Here is a 20,532-nt window from a genome sequence, read left to right on the forward strand (position 1 = left end):
GGCTTGTATGCCATGATTACAAAATACTTGGGGGCTTCCTCCTTATTGAGCATAACTGTGACTACCCTATTGATCCGACTTGAACGTCGTTACTACAACCTACTTGGAGGCTTGATGCCTGGGTTAAAGGGACCAAAGAGAGTGTGTTGTAGAGCACAACTCAAACATAGGTACCCTACCTAGATGGTTCAATATATATCACTTGGGGGCTCCCCGTTCATTGAACATAGCTTTGATAACCCTTTTGATTGGCTTGAAACGCCAGGTGTATACACCAAAAAAATTCAGTTGATCCTTGCCTTGTACGTCTGCCACTCCGCCCAGGTAATCCTGGAATGACCCGTCGAACTCTTGACAGTCAATCTTATTAAGACCCTGAACTTGTCAAGGTTAAAACGGCGGTTGGTCATCTGAGGCCCGGTTTACAAGGCTTGAATGAAGGATTAACTTAATAGTTGTGCAAGCCCATGAAAAGCACTTGATAATTGAGGCCTGGCAGCCTATGAAAGCCTTGATTTTTTTGTTATTTGTTTTTGAACGATGTTTGAGTTCATACCTTTTTTGATATATGGTTTTAAAATGATTCAGGCCATGTAGCCTTAATCCTTATGACTCATATTTGAGTATATCTGGAGTGCTGATAACCCGGTCTGGCTTTGGACGATAAGTCGCCAGTATATTTTGATTGTGCACTTGGAGTTATGCGCTCTAAAATTTTGGGATGTTACCCTTACTGCATATGGCGCTGTAAGCCGGCAGTATGAATTGATTTCACAGGCCACATAGCCTTGATTATATGACTCATTATGGAGCATCTTTGGGTTTGATAACCCGCCCTGATAGCGGATGTTAAGTCGCCGGGATATCTTTGCCTTGAGCAATCAAAATCATGATATTGCATGCCTACGGGTCAATACCCGCGACGGATTATAATTATTGAGGTATCACCATGATGTCAATCTCCAGGTATGTTTTTCAATAATGGTATAAATATGCGCGGTTTGATAACCCGCCCTGGCTTTGGACGTTAAGTCGCCAGTATATTTTGGATTGTGCCATTGGAATCATGCGCTTATAAATTTTTGGGTTATCACCCTCACTGGATATGGCGATGTAAGCCGGTAATATAAATTAATTCTACAGGTATGTTTTTCTGGTTATATAAGTGTGCGAGGTTTGATAACTCGCCATGGCTTTGGACTTTAAGTCGCCAGTATATTTTGGCTTGAATGGCCTTAATTCTAGTCTTTTCTATAATTGCATAAGACTATATAATGTTTGGGTTGTTACCCGCCCCGACTTTTGACGATAAGTCGCCAGGGCATATGTTGTTTAAAATATGTGGAGAACATGCAGAGCTTTACTGCTATTGCTCATATGAATCATTGTGTTTAAAGCCATCATCTGGCCGTATGAAGATATTGTCGAATTATCCAGCTCCAGGTTATATTGCTCAATATTGAGTTTATTGAGGCTATGAGCCGCCAAAGTGATCTTTTCAAAAACTGGACATGATTGTGAGCCGCCATGGATGGGGTTATCAATTCCTGATTTTTTGCAAAGGCTATAAGCCGCCGGGTTACAAAAATCCCGGATTACAATGAATGTGCATTAAGTTGCCATCAGCCAAGAGCCGCTAAGTATTTAAACTCTGGATTTACTTGTCAACCGATAAGGTATTCAAATCTTTAATAGCCAAACTTGGTTGGATTTTCATGATGATATTGAATGATTGAGGTTTTCATACCGGATTATATTATTCAAATATTGAATAGCCAACATGGCTGGATTTTTATTATGGTTATCAATAACCAGTATTATGATTGAGGTTTTCAAAGTCGCTTCAGCGCAATGGCTATTATTTCTTTATCAATGGATATGATTTATTCTACAATGGAAGGAATAGTCCCGAGTCGCTGCAGGCTTACGACCCGACACTTGGGGGCTACATTATTCAAATCATGATTATATCAAATATGGAAGTCCCATGTCGTTGTAAGCATGCACCATGACACTTGGGGGCTAATGCAAGGTCATTTTTAACTTGCCTTATTCACTGGTACGCGTCGGTCCTAAATAAACGGTTTTTAACCCCTTTCCGCGGCGGCATTCGGAACCATCGCCAAGTGAGTGTGGGCGATAGGGGGGCCCTTCCCACACGACCCAGAAACCGTTGGGGATATGCCCTCCTCGCACACACGCTCGGCAAGATGAGGTCGTGTGCGACCCGCGAGCACTCAAATACAGAAAAATACGTACAGTAGTGCTAAAAATACAATTATACAGGCGAAATCATTTTCGATCGTAAGTACATCCCACACAGTCAGTCACCACTAAACGTTTTCGTTCGTATATACATCCCACACAGTCACTACAAGGAAAACGTTTGTGCAAGGTGGCGTAACGCAAACAGTTTTGAAGAGAATGTCGTGTGTGATTGTTCATTGATCCAACACGGTTTATTCCTGGAAATTGTGTGCGTTGCCTGAGGTCATCGCCCACGGTGTTTTCTCATTAACTGTTTGCAATAGGAAAACCCAATTAGCAAGCTAATTGGCCAATTAGAGGGCTAATTGCCATATTATTAATAATCCATTTACTAATCTAATTGACATTCATATTAAGCACATAATATATTCCATTTTCATATTAAGGAAGCATGATTTCATAATTGAAATACATCGGAGTACAACATGATATAGCTTCAGCACTCAGCTACCCCATTACACAACTGCACCAGCAGCAAGTTTCACATGCAACATTTAGAACCTTTCGAAATTAGCATCATAGACGTACATAGAGAGATGCATCTCATTTGAAAAACTGCTAAAGCGGAAGGCGAATATTGAGCCTTCATTCATGTTGAAGGTCTTTGCAACTTTAGGCTAGTGCATGTGGATGATTGACCGTCCATCCTTCGACCTCTTCAGGAACACTTCAATATTGAACCGTGGGTGTTGTATGAAAACTTTCCTCGCCTCCTGACCACAGAGGTGGTTTGAGAGGTAATCATCAGTGAAGCCTGAAAATAAGGATGTGTATAAATATCTTCTCTATATTGGAAACGGGGCAAAGGAATAAAAAAGGCAAGGTATAATAGTTAGTACCATCTTGTAAACCGTAGTGCTTCCCATTGTTTCCCTGCAACACATATAAGGTAGTTAGTCATCAGGTTAAGTAAGGGTTCGCATGCTATCAGTAAAATATGTTGATGGAAAATAAGCAAATTGCAGATTCATCAGATTAATTCAAGCCACATGGAAAACCCATTTATCCAAACCAAGCATGATTAAGAATTAGGAAAGATAGCACTTGTATATGTTTCTCATGTATTAAGTGCAGCCAAATTCAATTTATTCCTCACATGGTATACAATAACAGAATGCAGCCACAACAATTGAACATCGCATTGCAGAATTGAACCAAGCAGTTAACTAAACACCACAACAAACGAACCAAACGTTAACTGAGCACCACATTGCACAATATAACATACTCCTAATAGAAGATCAGACAGTTAACCAAACCAAGCATGCTTAACAACTTGGAAATATAGCAATTGTATTTGTTTCTCATGTATTTAGTACAGCCAAATTTGATTCATTCCTCACATGGTATACAATAACAGAATGCAGCCACAACAATTGAACATCGCATTGCAGAATTGAACCAAGCAGTTAACTAAACACCACAACAAATGAACCAAACGTTAACTGAGCACCACATTGCACAATATAACATACTCCTAATAGAAGATCAGACAGTTAACCAAACCAAGCATGCCTAACAACTTGGAAATATAGCAATTGTATTTGTTTCTCATGTCTTTAGTACATCCAAATTCGATTTATTCCTCACATGGTATACAATAACTGAATGCAGCCACAACAATTGAACATCGCATTGCAGAATTGAACCAAGCAGTTAACTAAACACCACAACAAGTGAACCAAGCCACAACAAATGAACCAAGCAGGCAACTAAACACCAATTGAACAATATAACGTACTCCTAATAGAAGATTTGACAGTTAACCAAACCATGCACGCTTAACAACTTGGAAATATTGCACCCTGAAGAATTGAACATCACATTTGCAGAATTGAACCAAGCAGTTAATTGAACACCACATTGCACGACATATAGAACATATACACTATAGCAGAAGATTGCATGGTAAAAGTAGATAGCACAATTCACTAGAGTTTGTTAAGGAAAGACAATAGCTAGCAAACTGAACATGGGTCCTTATAGTGAGCTAATAAGACAAGCTACTCCTCATTGTCGGAGATTGATACGTCTCCAACGTATCTATAATTTTTTATTGTTCCATGCTATTATATTATCTATTTTGGATGTTTAATGAGCTTTATTATGCTCTTTTATATTATTTTTGGGACTAACATATTAACCGAAGGCCCAATGCAAATCGCTATTTTTTGCCTGTTTCAGTGTTCCGCAGAAAAGGAATATCAAACGGAATCCAAACGGAACGAAACCTTCGTGAGGATCTTTTTTGGAACAAACACAATCCAGGAGACTTGGAGTGGAAGTCAAGGAAGCAACGAGGCAGGAGGGCGCGCCCAGGGGGGTAGGCGCGCCCCCACCCTCATGGGCCCCTCGTAGCTCCACCGACCTACTTCTTTCGCCTATATATACTCTTATACCCTGAAAACATCAAGGGGAGCCACGAAACCACTTTTCCACCGCCGCAACCTTCTGTACCCGTGAGATCCCATCTTGGGGCCTTTTCCGGTGCTCCGCCGGAGGGGGATTTGATCACGGAGGGCTTTTACATCAACACCATAGCCTCTCCAATGATGTGTGAGTAGTTTATCACAGACCTTCGGGTCCATAGTTATTAGCTAGATGGCTTCTTTTCTCTCTTTGGATCTCAATACAATGTTCTCCTCGATGTTCTTGGAGATCTATTTGATGTAATACTCTTTTGTGGTGTGTTTGCCGAGATCCGATGAATTGTGGGTTTATGAACTTGATTATCTATGAACAATATTTGATTCTTCTCTGAATTCTTATATGCATGATTTGATATCTTTGCAAGTCTCTTTGAATTATTGGTTTAGTTTGGCCTACTAGATTGATCTTTCTTGCAATGGGAGAAGTGCTTAGCTTTGGGTTCAATCTTGCGGTGCTCGATCCCATTGACAGAAAGGGAAACGCCACGTATTGTATTGTTGCCATCGAGGATAAAAAGATGGGGTTTATATCATATTGCTTGAGTTTATCCCTCTACATCATGTCATCTTGCTTAAAGCGTTACTCCGTTCTTATGAACTTAATACTCTAGATGCATGCTGGATAGCGGTCGATGTGTGGATTAATAGTAGTAGATACAGAATCGTTTCGGTCTACTTGACACGGACGTGATGCCTATATTCATGATCATTGCCTTAGATATCATCATAACTATGCACTTTTCTATCAATTGCTCGGCAGTAATTTGTTCACCCACCGTAATATATGCTATCTTGAGAGAAGCCACTAGTGAAACCTATGGCCCCGGGGTCTACTTTACATCATATTAGTTTCCAATCAACTAGCTATTTCTATCACCGTTTATTTTGCAATCTTTACTTTTCAATCTATACAACAAAAATACCAAAAATATTTATCTTATTATCTTTATCAGATCTCATTTTTTCAAGTGGCCGTGAAGGGATTGACAACCCCTTTATCGCGTTGGTTGCAAGGTTCTTGATTGTTTGTGCATGTACTAGGCGATTTGCGTGTACTCCCTCCGTCCGCGAATAAGTGTACTTCTACCATTTGTCATAAGTCAAAGTTTTATAATTTTGACCAACTTTTTAGAAAAGAGTAGTAGTATATATGACATCAAATTGGTATATTATGAAAATATATTTCAAAATAAATCTAGTGATACTAATTTAGTGCCATAAATGCTGCTACTTTTTTCTATAAAGTTGGTCAAAGTTTCAAAACTTTGACTTAGGACAAAAACTAGATGTACACTTATTCGCGGACGGAGGGAGTAGACCTTGGTTCTCAAAAACTGAGGGAAATACTTACGCTACTTTGCTGCATCACCCTTTCTTCTTCAAGGGAAAACCAATGCATGCTCAAGAGGTAGCAAGAAGGATTTCTGGCGCCGTTGCCGGGGAGATCTACGCACAAGTCAAGACATACCAAGTACCCATCACAAACTCTTATCCCTCGCATTACATTATTTGCCATTTGCCTCTCGTTTTCCTCTCCCCCACTTCACCTTTGCCGTTTTATTCGCCCTTTTTCCATTCGGTTCTTTCCGCTTGCTTCTTCTGTGCTTGTGTGTTGGATTGATTGTTTGTAACGATGGCTCAAGACAATACTAAATTGTGTGACTTTTCCAATACCAACAACAATGATTTTATTAGCACTCCGATTGCTCCTATTACCGATGCTGAATCTTGTGAAATTAATGCTGCTTTGTTGAATCAAGATCAATTTTCTGGCCTTCCTAGTGAAGATGCCGCTACCCATCTAAACAACTTTGTTGATTTGTGCGATATGCAAAAGAAGAAAGATGTGGATAATGATATTGTTAAATTGAGGCTATTTCTGTTTTCGCTTAGAGATCGTGCTAAAACTTGGTTCTCTTCTTTGCCTAAAAATAGTATTAATTCATGGAATAAGTGCAAAGATGCTTTTATCTCTAAGTATTTTCCTCCCGCCAAGATCATCTCTCTTAGAAAAGATATTATGAATTTTAAGCAACTTGATCATGAGCATGTTGCACAAGCTTGGGAGAGGATGAAATTAATGATACGTAATTGCCCTACACATGGTTTGAATTTATGGATGATTATACAAAAAATTTATGCCGGATTGAATTTTGCTTCTAGAAATCTTTTAGATTCGGCCGCGGGAGGAACTTTTAAGGAAATCACTTTAGGAGAAGCTACTAAACTCCTAGATAATATTATGGTTAATTATTCTCAATGGCACACCGAAAGGTCTACTAGTAAAAAGGTTCATGCAATTGAAGAGATTAATGTTTTGAGTGGAAAGATGGATGAACTTATGAAATTGTTTGCTAATAAGAGTGTTTCTTCTGATCCTAATGATATGCCTTTGTCCACTTTGATTGAGAATAATAATGAATCTATGGATGTGAATTTTGTTGGTAGGAACAATTTTGGTAACAACGCGTATAGAGGAAACTTTAATTCTAGGCCGTTCCCTAGTAATTCCTGTAATAATTATGGTAATTCCTACAACAACTCTTATGGAAATTTTAATAATATGCCCTCTGATTTTGAGACTAGTGTTAAATAATTTATGAATTCGCAAAAGAAGTTCAATGCTTTGCTTGAAGAAAAATTGCCTAAGATTGATGAGTTGGCTAGGAACGTGGATAGAATTTCTCTTGATGTTGATTCTTTGAAACTTAGATCTATCCCACCTAAGCATGATATCAATGAGTCTCTCAAAGCCATGAGAATTTCCATAGATGAGTGCAAAGAAAGAACCGCTAGGATGCGCGCTAAAAAAGATTGCTTTGTGAAAGCGTGTTCTTCTAGTTTTCATGATAATAATGATGAAGACCTAAAAGTGATTGATGTGTCTCCTATTAAATCTTTGTTTTCCAAGATGAATCTCGATAATGATGGGACTAGAGATGAGTCAACTTTAGTTAAAAGGCGTCCCAATGATTCGGAGTTTTTAGATATTGATGCAAAAATTGGTAAAGTGGGATTGAAGAGGTCAAAAAACTTTACATAGCAATGAACTCACTATTTTTGATTTCAACGAATTTAATTATGATAATTGTTCTTTGATAGATTCTATTTCCTTGTTGCAATCCGTGTTAAATTCTCCTCATGCTTATGATCAAAATAAAGCTTTTACCAAACATATTGTTGATGCTTTAATGCAATCTTATGAAGAAAAACTTGAATTAGAAGTTTCTATCCCTAGAAAACTTTATGATGAGTGGGAACCTACTATTAAAATTAAGATTAAAAATCATGAATGCTATGCTTTATGTGATTTGGGTGCTAGTGTTTCCACGATTCCAAAAACTTTGTGTGATGTGCTAGGTTTTCGTGAATTTGATGATTGTTCTTTAAATTTGCATCTCGCGGATTCCACCATTAAGAAACCTATGGGAAGGATTAATGATGTTATTATTGTTGCAAATAGGAATCATGTGCCCGTAGATTTTATTGTTCTTGATATAGATTGCAATCCTACATATCCTATTATTCTTGGTAGACCTTTCCTTAGAACGATTGGTGCAATTATTGATATGAAAGAAGGAAATATTAGATTCCAATTTCCATTAAGGAAAGGCATGGAACACTTTCCTAGGAAGAAAATTAAATTACCTTATGAATCTATTATGAGAGCCACTTATGGATTGCATACCAAAGATGACAATACCTAGATCTATTCTTGTTTTTATGCCTAGCTAGGGGCGTTAAACGATAGCGCTTGTTGGGAGGCAACCCAATTTTATTTTTGTTCCTTGCTTTTTGTTCCTATTTAGTAATAAATATTTCATCTAGCCTCTGTTTAGATGTTGTTTTATGTTTTAATTAGTGTTTGTGCCAAGTAAAACCTATAGGATCTTCTTGGGTGATAATTATTTGATCTTGCTGAAAAAGACAGAAACTTTCTGCTCACGAAAACAATTGTTAAAAATCACCAGAAAGTGATAAAATACTGATTCCAACTGCAGTAGGTCAATAAACAAATTATCTAGGTCGTCCTATTTTTCAGATTTTTCTGAGTTACAGAAGTATGTGTTTGATACAGATTACTACAGACTGTTCTGTTTTTGACAGATTCTGTTTTTCGTGTGTTGTTTGCTTATTTTGATGAATCTATGGCTAGTATCGGGGGGTATGAACCATAGAGAAGTTGGAAGATAGTAGGTTTAACACCAATATAAATAAAGAATGAGTTCATTACAGTACCCTAAAGTGGTGGTTTGTTTTCTTACACTAACGGAGCTCATGAGATTTTCTGTTGAGTTTTGTGTTATGAAGTTTTTAAGTTTTTGGGTAAAGATTTGATGGATTTTGGAATAAGGAGTGGCAAGAGCCTAAGCTTGGGGATGCCCAAGGCACCCCAAGGTAAAATTCAAGGACAACCAAAAGCCTAAGCTTGGGGATGCCCCGGAAGGCATCCCCTCTTTCGTCTTCGTCTATCGGTAACTTTACTCGAGGCTATATTTTTATTCACCAGATGATATGTGTTTTGCTTGGAGCGTCTTGTATGATTTGAGTCTTTGCTTTTTAGTTTACCACAATCATCCTTGCTGTACACACCTTTTGGGAGAGACACGCATGAATCAAAATTTATTAGAATACTCTATGTGCTTCACTTATATCTTTTGAGCTAGATAATTTTGCTCTAGTGCTTCACTTATACCTTTTTAGAGCACAATGGTGATTTCATTTTGTAGAAATTATTTATCTCTCATGCTTCACTTATATTATCTTGAGAGTCTTTTAGAACAGCATGGTAATTTGCTTTGGCTATAAAATTAGTCCTAATATGATAGGATCCAAGATGGGTATAATAAAAACTTTCATATAGAGTGCATTAATACTATGATAAATTTGATACTTGATAGTTGTTTTGAGATATAAAGGTGGTAATGTTAGAGTCATGCTAGTTGGGTAATTGTGGAATTGAGAAATACTTGTGTTGAGGTTGGCAAGTCCCGTAGCATGCACGTATGGTAAACGTTGTGTGACAAATTTGAAGCATGGGGTGTTCTTTGATTGCTTTCCTTATGAGTGGCGGTCGGGGACGAGCGATGGTCTTTTCCTACCAATCTATCCCTCTAGGAGCATGCGCGTAGTGCTTAGTTTTGATGACTTACAGATTTTTGCAATAAGTATGTGAGTTCTTTATGACTAATGTTGAGTCCATGGATTATACGCACTATCACCCTTCCATCATTGCTAGTCTCTTCGGTACCGTGCATTGCCCTTTCTCACCTTGAGAGTTGGCGCAAACTTCGCCCGTGCATCCAAACCCCATGATACGGTACGCTCTATCACACATAAGCCTCCTTATATCTTCCTCAAAACAGCCACCATACCTACCTATTATGGCATTTCCATAGCCATTCCAAGATATATTGCCATGCAACTTACCACCGTTCCTTTTATTACGACATGCTCCATCATTGTCATATTGCTTTGCATGATCATGTAGTTGACATCGTATTTGTGGCAAAGCCACCTTCATAATTCTTTCATACATGTCGCTCTTGATTCATTGCATATCCCGGTACACCGCCGGAGGCATTCACATAGAGTCATATTTTGTTCTAAGTATCGAGTTGTAATTCTTGAGTTGTAAGTAAATAGAAGTGTGATGATTTTCATTATTAGAGCATTGTCCCATGTGAGGAAAGGATGATGGAGACTATGATTCCCCCACAAGTCGGGATGAGACTCCGGACGAAAAAATAAAAAATAAAAAAGAGGCCAAAGAAGCCCAAATAAAAAAAAGAGGCCAAAGAAGCCCAAACAAAAAAAGGAGAGAAAAATGAGAGAAAAAGAGAGAAGGGACAATGTTACTATCCTTTTTTCACACTTGTGCTTCAAAATAGCACCATGATCTTCATGATAGAGAGTTTCTTATTTTGTCACTTTCATATACTAGTGGTAATTTGTCATTATAGAACTTGGCTTGTATATTCCAATGATGGGCTTCCTCAAAATGCCCTAGGTCTTCGTGAGCAAGCAAGTTAGATGCACACCCACTTAGTTTCTTTTGATGAGATTTCATATATTTATAGCTCTAGTGCATCCGTTGCATGGCAATCCCTACTCCTCGCATTGACATCAATTGATGGGCATCTCCATAGCCCGTTGATTAGCCGCGTCAATGTGAGACTTTCTCCTTCTTTTTGTCTTCTCACATAACCCCCATCATCATATGCTATTCCACCCATAGTGTTATGTCCATGGCTTGCGCTCATATATTGCGTAAAAGTTGAAAGAGTTTGAAAAGGATAAGTATGAAACAATTGCTTGGCTTGTCATCGGGGTTGTGCATGATGGGAGCATTTTGTGTGACGAAAATGAAGCATGGCCAAACTATATGATTTTGTAGGGATAAGCTTTCTTTGGCTATGTTATTTTGGTAAGACATAATTGCTTGGTTAGCATGCTTGAAGTATTACTATTTTTATGTCAATAATAAAACTTTGTCTAGGATCTTTTGGATCTAAACATTCATGCCACAATAAAGAGAATTACATTGAAAATTATGTTAGGTAGCATTCCACATCAAAAAATCTGTTTTATCATTTACCTACTCAGGATGAGTAGGAATTAAGCTTGGGGATGCTTGATACTCCCTCCATTACCTTATACAAGGCCACAAACTCATATTACAGGTACCAAGATTAAATTTAATGACTGCTTTGCAAGTCAACTTTTTTTCTCGTTAACCGGGATCATTAATACGCCATAAGCATGCAACGAATGAATGGAAAGGAAATAGCTGAGTGTCATTATGACTACATGCATGTAATTATTAAAAAGTTGCTAGTACGAGGAAACATGCCTCGGTTAGTGTTGGTGGCCTTGTATTGATGCAAAATGTATTTTTGATAGTGGCCTTGTATAAGGGAATGGAGGGAGTACGTCTCCAACGTATCTATAATTTATTGTTCCATGCTATTATATTATCTGTTTTGGATGTTTAATGGGCTTTATTATGCTCTTTTATATTATTTTTGGGACTAACCTATTAACTGAAGGCCCAGTGCAAATTGCTATTTTTTTTGCCTATTTCAGTGTTTCGCAGAAAAATAATATCAAACGGAATCCAAACAGAACGAAACCTTCGTGAGGATCTTTTTTTGGAAAAAACGCAATTCAGGAGACTTGGAGTGGAAGTCAAGGAAGCAACGAGGCAGGAGGGTGCGCCCAGGGGGGTAGGCGCGCCCCCCACCCTCGTGGGCCCCTCGTAGCTCCACCGACCTACTTCTTTCGCCTATATATACTCTTATACCCTGAAAACATCCACGGGAGCCACGAAACCACTTTTCCACCGCCGCAACCTTCTGTACCCGTGAGATCCCATCTTGGGGCCTTTTCCGGCGCTCCGCCGGAGGGGGGATTCGATCACGGAGGGCTTCTACATCAACACCATAGCCTCTCCGATGATGTGTGAGTAGTTTACCACAGACCTTCGGGTCCATAGTTATTAGCTAGATGGCTTCTTTTCTCTCTTTGGATCTCAATACAAAGTTTCCTCGATGTTCTTGGATATCTATTCGATGTAATACTCTTTTGCGGTGTGTTTGCCGAGATCCGATGAATTGTGGGTTTATGAACTTGATTATCTATGAACAATATTTGATTCTTCTCTGAATTCTTATATGCATGATTTGATATCTTTGCAAGTCTCTTTGAATTATCGGTTTAGTTTGGCCTACTAGATTGATCTTTCTTGCAATGGGAGAAGTGCTTAGCTTTGGGTTCAAGCTTGCGGTGCTCGATCCCAGTGACAGAAAGGGAAACAACACGTATTGTATTGTTGCCATCGAGGATAAAAAGATGGGGTTTATATCATATTGCTTGAGTTTATCCCTCTACATCATGTCACCTTGCTTAAAGCGTTACTCCATTCTTATGAACTTAATACTCTTGATGCATGCTGGATAGCGGTCGATGTGTGGAGTAATAGTAGTAGATGCAGAATCGTTTCGGTCTACTTGACACGGACGTGATGCCTATATTCATGATCATTGCCTTAGATATCATCATACCTATGCATTTTTCTATCAATTGCTCGGTAGTAATTTGTTCACCCACCGTAATATATGCTATCTTGAGAGAAGCCACTAGTGAAACCTATGGCCCCCGGGTCTACTTTACATCATATTAGTTTCCAGTCAACTAGCTATTTCTATGGCCGTTTATTTTGCAATCTTTACTTTTCAATCTATACAACAAAAATACCAAAAATATTTATCTTATTATCTTTATCAGATCTCACTTTTGCAAGTGGCTGTGAAGGGATTGACAACCCCTTTATCGCGTTGGTTGCAAGGTTCTTGATTGTTTGTGCAGGTACTAGGCGATTTGCATGAAGTCTCCTACTGGATTGATACCTTGGTTCTCAAAAACTGAGGGAAATACTTACGCTACTTTGCTGCATCACCCTTTCCTCTTCAAGGGAAAACCAATGCATGCTCAAGAGGTAGCAGAGATATCGATGACGATTGCCTCCTTGGACATGGAAGAGGACGAGGCCTCCGCATCGTGGGTGCCCTCGTTGTAGTTGTGAGTTGCCTGAGCCACTTCGGGCACCAACCTACTGGCTCTCGAGATGACGTAAGCACGTGCACGCTGAGAAAACACCTCATAGTCTTCGTCGAAGGCGCCGAGGGTGGCCTCGAGAAAACGCCACGGGCTGTCGTTTAAAGCAACCAACCGTGTCATGGCATCGGCGCGCGAGGCGTCAACGGTGGCCTCAACGGCGAGGTGCTCCTCCAAGATCTGGGGGTCGGCACGAATGGCAGCCATCGCGACCTCATCCGCCCGTGCGGCCGTGTGCCAAATGTGTAACACCCCCAGTGTCATGCTACAGTAACCCTCTGTGATCAAGCTAATCATTTTTTACGAATAGTGATTAATAACCTTTGTTCAATATCCCATTTGAAATTCCAGCCAATTCAAATTCAAGTGAAGTTTGAAGTTGCCCAAAAGTTGCTAGAAAAATGTTCATCATTTGTCAAAAATTCCATAACAATTATTTGTTAAGGAACACAACATCAATTTTGTGCAAAGATGAGCATTAGCAATTATAACAGCACCAATTCAGCATTTTTGAATGCTATCCTACTTATGAAAAATACCAAATGAATTCTTCTGGTCTCCAAAATATTTGTGGCACTGTCTATAATCACCAAGGATTTAATGGGACACCTCCCAAATTCTTCCTAAGTGAAATAGTTGACCAAATATTTCCCTTTCTCTCTCTGTTAAAAAAATAAAAGCAAAAACAGAAAAGGAAATGGAAAAGGAGGAAAAGAAAAGTCCAAACTGTTACTGTGCTTATGGCCCAGCCGCGTGCAGTAGCCAGCCCAGCCCACTAGGGGGCCTTTCCCCTACCTCCTACTACTCACCGCACGCGGTGGCCGCCGGGCGTGCGTCCGTGGCCGTGGATGGCCACGCGGCAGCCATCCGGCCTCTCCCTGTCGTCTACAAGGTCGTCGTCGACCCCCCCGTTAACCCTAGCTCGACCGGCCCCTCTCCCTCGCTCTCTCTCGCTCATTCTCCTCCACCACCGAACGCGACCGTCGCCGCTCGCCGTCGCAGCCTCGCCTTGCCTCGCCGACCTGTCCAGCAGCTCCGCCGTCGTCGACTGCCTCGTCCCCGTCCATGAGCGCAAGCCGGGGAGCACCGCAGGCCGTGGATCGAGCCGCCCCCTTCTGCCTCGGTCGCCGGTGATCTTCCTCCTCTCCGGCGACTCCTGCTGCTACTAAGCCTATCACCGGCCTCCGTGTGCCGCTCGGTGAGATCCTCCGTCTCCTGCTCCCCTTCGTTAGCCTCTACGCGTGCCGTAGCTAGCTGCCGCCGCGTCCGTGCTCTGCTCGCCGCCGACAATCTTGTGGTCGTCGTTGTGGTCAATGTCACCACTGCCTGAGGCCATGGTCGAACTCCTGGTGCTCCCAGGAGCCTAACGAGCATGAGCCCGTGCTTCCCCGTACCCCCTAGCTCTAGATCCGTCGACGCCCGAACTCCGGCGTCCGCTCCGCCGCTCGCCACCACCGTCTTCGGCCGTTTCCGGCCAAGCCACCCCCACAGTTCGACGCGCAAGCGTGCGCCCGTTCGAACGCGGGTAGCCGCGTACGAAACGACCCCCTATGGCGATTTTCCGAACGACTTCGGCGACGCGCCGCCGCGGTTTTAGTCGCCGGAGCTCTCTCCGGCGCCGATGCCGACGTGGCTCGATGGGCCCCGCCCCTGGGTCGCTGACCAGTGGGTCCTAGGGGCCCCGTTGACTGGGTTGACCCAGTCAACATGCTGACTGGGCAGCCCAGTGGCGGTGACGTGCGGGCCCCACCGCATAATTAATTTACCTAAAACGTTTTCTAATTAAAATCAATAGTTAAACTAAATAGTCACTGACATGTGGGGCCCAGCTGCTAATTAACCACGTTTAATTAAAATAACCCACTGTTAGTCCACTGTCTATGACAGGTGGGACCCACTGGTCAGTTTGACCTGGTCAGTCATCCTGTTGACTGCTGATGTCACAGTGATGTCATGCTGACGTAGTATTTCTTTTCTGATAATTTATTTAATTCCAGAAAATGTTTAAACCTTTAGAAATTCATAGAAAATAAACCGTAACTCGGATGAAAAAGTTTTCTATATGAAAGTTGCTCAGAAAAACGAGACGAATCCGAATACACGGTCCGTTTACCTGTCAGATGCCTCTAACTATCTGAATATGGAACATTCCCCCTCCGGTCATCTGCCTGACACAGGTCCGGAACCGGGAATACCTTCCCGGTTGAATTCCCCCTTCACCTGTATCGTGCAGCACTACGTTAGAACACTCCTAGCGCTGCATATTGCCATGTTATGCTTTGTGATGCTATGTTTGGTTTATATTTATTGTTTCTTCCCCCTCTTCTCTCCGGTAGACCCCGAGACCGATGTCGCCCTTGTGATCGACTACGTCGACGACGACACCTCTTCCTTTTCAGCCGAGCAACCAGGCAAGCCCCCCCTTTGATCATCCCGATATCGCCCATTCCATTCTCTCATGCTTGCATTAGATTTTGCTACTGTTATTGTTTGCTCCTATTCTGATGCATAGCCTGCTTTTGTAACCTGCTCATTGTACCCTACCTGCTTATCCTAAACTGCTTACTATAGGTTGGTTAGTGATCCATCAGTGACCCCCACCTTGTCCTTGTTGCCCCGGCTTCATCATTGAAGACCCGATCAACGGGATCGAAGACCAGGCCCCGGCACCGCGCATCACTTTCCCCTTAGTTGCTCGACACTACTGTGTTACTATTGAGTGCCGAGGGTGAGACCTCTACAGCACTTCTGATGTTAACCCTGTAGTGTAGCTATTCGGTCGTGGTCATCGAGGGTGATTCCGCCTTAACCACTTCCGATACGACTCTGTCGTGCAACCCCTCAAGTGTGAACCTCGGGGGTGATTCCTCTTACGTTCACCTTGATGATTACATCGAGTGGAATTCATCGGGGGTGATTCCTCGGGTTTTCCCCTTGATGTTTGGACACACCATTACTATGGTTACTATGACTTTACACTGAACCATGTTACTAAAGACGGGTCGGCCCTGAAGGGTACCCGCGCGAGCTTAATTGCAAGTGATGTGGAGACGGGTTGACCTGGAGGGTGCCCGCGAGATAATTACGAGGCGTGGCCGGGCATTCCTAGCCCTTGCCGCAAGTCCTCGAGACGGGGCAACGGGGTCACATCTTTCGCGAGTCTCTGCTTGTTACCGCGTGCTCCTAATCCACTACGATTTGGATATTTGATCCGAGGGGCCTCTGGCCTGATAGCACTAACCATCACGTGGGCATAGTATGGGCGTTCTACGTCGTATGCATCAGCCGAAGCTTAATAGACGTCAGCGACTGAGTGGCGCGCGCCGGGTTGGACTGGTAAGCTCCTACCTTTTTAAGGAGGTAGCTAGGTCTGCTCACCGGCCGCCCACGCAACATGCAAGAGTTCCCGGGGCGATGGCCCATGACCCCTGGGGGCATAGGTTTAGTCTGGCGTGCTGACCTCTCTATTAAGCCTAGGTCGGGTTGCGGCGTATTGTTTGGCCGAGGCCGGGCATGACCCAGGAAAGTGTGTCCGGCCGGAGTTAATTGAGCGTGGTGGGTAAGTTGGTGCACCCCTGCAGGGAAGAAAACATCTATCGATAGCCTGTCCTACGGTAACGGACACTTGGAGTTGTATCCCGATCGATACAACTAGAACTGGATACTTGAGATGAGACTTGGATATGATATGATAACTGGATAGTATGGCTCTGGGATTGCTTTCTCGCAGGGAGTCGAGAAAGGATCTCTGGCCGAGGTTGATAACACTACTACTACTTTAGTTATGCTACTCTACTCCCTCCTGTTGCTGCAAGATGGTGGTTTCCAGAAGATGCTAGTCTTCGATAGGACTAGGCCTTCTCTCTATTCTGGCATTTCTGCAGCCCAGTCCACATATACAACCTTCCTTTGATAATGTTGCATATGTAGTGTAGATCCTTGCTTGCGAGTACTTTGGATGAGTACTCACGGTTGCTTTGCTCCCCCTTTGCCCCTTTCTTCTTCTTTCCGGTTGATGCAACCAGATGTCGGATCCCAGGAGCCAGATGCCACCGCCGATGCCTACTACTACGTGGAGACCGACGACGACCAGGAGTATTTACGAGGCTCCCAGGCAGGAGGCCGTGCCTCTTCGATCGTGTTGCTTTTGTGCTAGCCTTCTTAAGGCATCCCTGTTCAACTTATGTCTGTACTCAGATATTGTTGCTTCCGCTGACTGTTGTGTAATCGAGCTTATGTATTCGAGCCCTCGAGGCCCCTGGCTTGTAATATAAAGCTTGTATTTTTTAAATTTGTGTCTAGAGTTGTGTTGTGATATCTCCCCGTGAGTCCTTGATCTTGATCGTACACATTTGCGTGTATGATTAGTGTACGATTGAATCGAGGGCGTCACACAATGCTCCTTGAGGTCCTGGCTATACTGCGTGCACCATGGCTTAGGCCGACGCTTATTTGGTGGAGGGGTCGGTCATTTGGGTGGAAGGTGTCGCGCTCGTGCCGGCAGTCGGGGCATGTGGGATGTGGAAGGAGGAGGAGTATGGGGGTCGGGTGTGGATTACCTGCCTGGATAGGCGAGGCCGAGCAGCACGAAGGAGGGTCGCCGGCGAGGAGGCGGCGCTGCAAGCAAGGAGTGAAGGTTTCAACTTGGAAAGGAAGGCGGAAAGGGGGGAAATGTGGCTTTTGGTAAGGGGGAGGGAGCAAGGAGGTAGATATTTCCGCGGAAGCCGAAAATTTGGAATAGCTTCAGCCAAAAAACTGGCGCGCAAAGTGTCATCACACACGGTCCGTTATTCAGACACGGTCCAAAGATATTTTGTGCTGCATCTCACATGGTTGGTTATAATAAACTGTGTGGGATCTACTTGATTTTTCGTCTTGATTTGAATTACATAATGGGGTCACAGCGGCCATGGACGGTGTTTGAATTGCTAGACCTTTTATCTGCAGTGATCATAAAAGAATTGGAATTATTCAGGGTTTGTTTGGACATTTTTATGCATTAACTGAGTTTTCAATGCATTTACGTGCATAATTCAAATTTGAACTACACGCACATGCTCCAGTGCATATAATTTGGTTGAAAAATCATATCTTTGTCCTTGGGTGCATTCTTAGGTCCCATGCAAGAAACGAGAATGAATGTCAAACACCCTACCACCGTCACTCGGCCGCAAACATTGAGATACCTGGTTTTTAAATTCTAGTAAATCCAAAACTCATCTGAAATTCATGAAACTTGGCATGCTATCATGGAGCGGCATCAACATGTCGTGGTACATTTTTTGTCCCATTTGGGGCAAGTTTGGGTATATGCTTCTCACAAACCAGAGCTTCTCACAACAAGCATGATGGTTTAGGTAGGGAACGCCCCACCTTTGGGGACTAAACGATATCCATTGCCTCTTATTGCTTTCAAAAAAATTCTCGTGTCAACATAGAACAACAGGAGTGTTGTGTGAATTTTTGTGATTTTTCGGGGTTCGTTTGGACATTTTTATGCATTAACTGAGTTTTCAATGCATTTATGTGCATAATCCAAATTTGAACTACATGCACATGCTCCAGTGCATATAAATTGGTTGAAAAATCAAATCTGTGTCCTTAGGTGCATGCTTATGTCCCATGCAAGAAATGGGAATGAATTTCAAACACCATGGCACCATTGATTGCCGGCAAAACATTGAGATGCCTGGTTTTAAATTCTAGTAAATCCAAAACTCGTCAGAAATTCATGAAACTTGGCATGCTATCATGGAGCGGCATCAACATGCCGTGGTAATTTTTTTGTCCCATTTGGGGCAGGTTTGGGTATATGCTCCTCACAAACCAGAGCTTCTCACAACAAGCATGATGGTTTCGATAGGGAACATCCCACCTTTGGGGACGAAATGATATCCATTGCCTCTTATTGCTTTCAATTTTTTTCTTGTGTCAACATAGAACAACAGGAGTGTTGTGTCAATTTTTGTGTTTTTTCGGGGTTCGTTTGGACTTTTTTTGCACTAACAGAGTTTTCAATGCATTTATGTGCATAATTCAAATTTGAACTACATGCACATGCTCCAGTGCATATAAATTGGTTGAAAAATCAAATCTGTGTCCTTGGGTGCATGCTTAGGTCCCATGCAAGAAATGGGAATGAATTTCAAACACCATGGCACTGTTGATTGCCGGCAAAACATTGAGATGCCTGGTTTTTAAATTGTAGTAAATCCAAAACTCGTGTGAAATTCATGAAACTTGGCATGCTATCATGGAGCAGCATCAACATGCCGTGGTAATTTTTTTGTCCCATTTGGGGCAGGTTTGGGTATATGCTTCTCACAAACCGGAGCTTCTCACGACAAGCATGATGGTTTTCGGTAGGGAACGTCCCACCTTTGGGGACGAAACGATATCCATTGCCTCTTATTGCTTTCAATTTTTTTTCTCGTGTCAACATAGAACAACAGGAGTGTTGTGTGAATTTTTGTGATTTTTTGGGGTTCGTTTGGACATTTTTATGCATTAACTGAGTTTTCAATGCATTTATGTGCATAATTCAAATTTGGACTACACGCACATGCTCCAGTGCATATAATTGGTTGAAAAATCAAATCTGTGTCCTTGGGTGCATGCTTAGGTCCCATGCAAGAAATGGGAATGAATTTCAAACACCATGGCACCGCTGATTGCCGGCAAAACATTGAGATGCCTGGTTTTTAAATTCTAGTAAATCCAAAACTCGTCTGAAATTCATGAAACTTAGCATGCTATCATGGAGCGGCATCAACATGCCGTGGTAATTTTTTTGTCCCATTTGGGGCAGGTTTGGGTATATGCTTCTCACAAACCGGAGCTTCTCACAACAAGCATGATGGTTTTCGGTAGGGAACGTCCCACCTTTGGGGACGAGACGATATCCATTGCCTCTTATTGCTTTCAATTTTTTTTCTCGTGTCAACATAGAACAACAGGAGTGTTGTGTGAATTTTTGTGATTTTTTGGGGTTCGTTTGGACATTTTTATGCATTAACTGAGTTTTCAATGCATTTATGTGCATAATTCAAATTTGGACTACACGCACATGCTCCAGTGCATATAATTGGTTGAAAAATCAAATCTGTGTCCTTGGGTGCATGCTTAGGTCCCATGCAAGAAATGGGAATGAATTTCAAACACCATGGCACCGCTGATTGCCGGCAAAACATTGAGATGCCTGGTTTTTAAATTCTAGTAA

This window comes from Aegilops tauschii, chromosome 3, assembly GCF_002575655.3.
Source record: "Aegilops tauschii subsp. strangulata cultivar AL8/78 chromosome 3, Aet v6.0, whole genome shotgun sequence".
Taxonomy (NCBI): Eukaryota; Viridiplantae; Streptophyta; class Magnoliopsida; order Poales; family Poaceae; genus Aegilops; species Aegilops tauschii.